The following is a 3,289-nucleotide window of genomic DNA, read 5'->3' on the forward strand; positions in this document are numbered from 1 at the left end:
TTAGAGCATGGCCCAATTGCCTTAGTGCTGACAGCTTCAAAAAGGAATGTGACATTATCGCTTGCAGAGAAAGAGCGAGGATACCAGGACTGGTATATAAATAGAGGTATTGCTATAGCCTCTAAAAGGAGTAGAAATATATTTCTCAATAAAACAACTGCTAATAAATATCAGCATAAGAATAATGGCAATAACCCATTTACTTGTGTAATCTCGTTTTCTCAGGAATATAGCCAAATTAAGGGAATCAAATCTAAATATTTACCTGTCCTTAATGCTGATATAGCTTTGATTCCTGTCCTTTCAAATAGATGCAGGTTTTCCTGCAGGTGTGCTGGGACACTTGGAAACATTCTATCCCCCAGTTTATTTTAGTCATCAAACCCTAAATATACTTGGTTAAACACGTATGGCTCCTTTCAATGTGGTTTAAAAACATGCCACTATTGCAATAAACATGACAGAAATAATAAGTCTGTTGTCTCCTGTTTTACAGGCAAGGAGCTCAACATTCATGGCTTCATCAACTGCAGCACAAAACATGTAGTGTATATGGTAGAATGTACCACCTCTCCTGTATTTACATCTCTTACCCCATCCCCTATCCTCCCCCTTTCTTTTTTTTTCTTTTTCTTTCCCATCTCTTCTTCTCTCTATCTCCCACTTTTCCCTAACCAAATTACCTCCGTTCCTTCCCTTCCCCCAAGCCTAATTTTTTCGCACCATTATACAACAACTGTTCACTTTTCAGAAAGGGATCTTAATCCTAGGGGGAGATTTCAATGTTCCCCTTGATCTTCTTCTCGATACATCCTCTGGCACCTCCTACCTATCCTATCGGGCATTAGGTCAGATCAGATTATGCCTTCAAGATCTTCTACTTCATGACACATGGTGTGCACTACCCCCAAAAGATAAAGACTTCACCTTTTTTTCTGCTCCACACAATAGGTATTCCTGTCTGGATTATCTTTTTCTAACACAAAAAGACCTCTCTTACTTGAAAGTGACGATAGAACCTATGACCCTATCTGACCACCATCCTATCTCAGTCACATTAATCTTTCCAAACAAGACCCCACATGTAGACCAAACTATTTTGACAGACAAAACCCGAACCACGGAGATGTGCAAATGCCTTGTGGATTATTTCAGAGAAAATAAAATGTTGGACACTTCCAATTTAACCCAATGGAAGGCACATAAATGTGTAGTGAGAAGAAAATTGTTCTCACTAGCAGCAAGCATTAAAAAGGAAAATCAAGCCTGCATTAAAGAACTATTTACTAAGCTCAAATCATTTGAAACAATGCACAAACGCACCCTAGCTCAGCAATCTTACCAAGAACTCATTGAAACTAGGGATGAGTAGAACACCCCCCGGTTCAGTTCGCACCAGAACTTGTGAACACCCAGAAATTTGTGCGAACATGCGAATGCCATTAAAGTCTATGGGACACGAATGTGAAAAATCAAAAGTGCTCATTTTAAAAGTTTATATACAAGCTATTGCCATAAAAAGTGTTTGGGGACTCGGGTCCTGCCCCAAGGGACATGTATCAATGCAAAAAAAAACATTTTTAAAACAACCGTTTTTTCAGAAGCAGTGATTTTAAGAATGCTTAAAGTGAAACAATAAAGATGAAATATTAATCTAAATATCGTGTCTGGGGGGTCCCAGAAGTGCATTTTTCCCATGTTTAGAACAGTACCACAGCAAAATGACATTTCTAAAGGAAAAAATGTAATTTCAAATTGCTCACGGCTGTAATGTATTGCCAGATCCCGGCAATATACATAAAAAATCATTTAAAAAAAACAGGATGGGTTTCCCCCACCCCAGTCCAAACCAGGCCCTTCAGGTCTGGTATGGATATTAAGGGGAACTCCATGCCAAAATAAAAAAAAAATAAATGACATGGGGTCTCCCCCAAAATCCATATCAGACCCAAAGGGCCTATTATGGATGGGGGAACCCATGCTGTTTTTTCTTAATTCTGTAATAGGGCTCCCCTTAACCACTTCAATACACTATATTATATATTGTACACTGCCCTATATACCCTGCACTGTATTATATATACTACACTGACTGCACTATATACTCTGAACGGCAGAATATATACTATACGGACTGCACTATATACTCTGAACTCCAGTATATATTCTATACGGACTGCACTATATGTTTAAAAATTGGGTCTTAGGTGTTGGTTGTGGCAGAACACAGTAACACCTCACAGTTACTCTTGTTGGGCGCAGGAACGGTCTCTGCTGTTAAATATTATTTCAAAAATTGTAATTACATGCCCCTGTTAAACAGGGGCAGAGTGATGGTTCCTACCAAGCTATGCAGATGGCCAGAAATGGTCACCCCCCAGGTGGCTCAAGGAGGTATTGAACCCATGACTTTCTGTGTACTGCTCCAGCTGTATTGCCTCTAAGCCACACCTCAGCTCATTATTCAGCCTGGTTTCCAGCTATGCCTTGTCCTGCATGCAGCACTGAGGGCTATACTCTAGATCTTGCTTTGCAAATAGCACCTGTCACTCCTGGTTCAGCTGAGGCAGTTTATCCAATCAGCTGGGTATTAAACACTGCCACACTCTGAGGTCTGTGTCAGTTCTTTGTCTCTTGTATTGCCAAAGGTTTCTGTTTTCCTGAGTTCTGTGTTATTTTCAAGTTTCAGTGTTCCAAGACTGACCCCGGCTTCTGACCCTGGCTCTGTTCATCATTAACTCTGACTTCTGGAATCCCTGACTACAGCTTCACCTCGAGAATACTTTGGTAAATTCCCTGTCAAGCCCCCATGCACAGATTCACAGCCCAGGTAGCCTTTTACCTTGTTACCATAGGCTGTGTGTATTTGCAAGGGTGAGCATACATCTCTGCACTATGGACTCCAACCAAGGTAATCCCTTACAGGCAGAAACATTGGGCCCTAGGTGTTGATAGTGCCAGAACACGGTAACCCCACTCAGTTACTCATGTTGGGCGCAGGAACAGTCCCTGCTGTTAAATATTATTTCAAAAATTGTAATTACATGCCCTTGTTAAATAGGGGCAGACAAATTGGGCCTTGGGTGGTGGTGGTGCCACAACACTGTAACCCCTCACAGTTGCTCTTGTTGGGTGCAGGAAGGGGCCCTGCTGTTAAATATTATTTCAAAAATTGTAATTACATGCCCCTGTTAAACAGGGACAGAAAAATTGGGCCTTTGATTTTGATGGTGCCACAGCACTGTAACCCCTCACACTTACTCTTGTTGGGGGCAGGAAGGGATCCTGC

Source organism: Aquarana catesbeiana, linkage group LG01, assembly GCF_042186555.1.
Source record: "Aquarana catesbeiana isolate 2022-GZ linkage group LG01, ASM4218655v1, whole genome shotgun sequence".
NCBI lineage: Eukaryota > Metazoa > Chordata > Amphibia > Anura > Ranidae > Aquarana > Aquarana catesbeiana.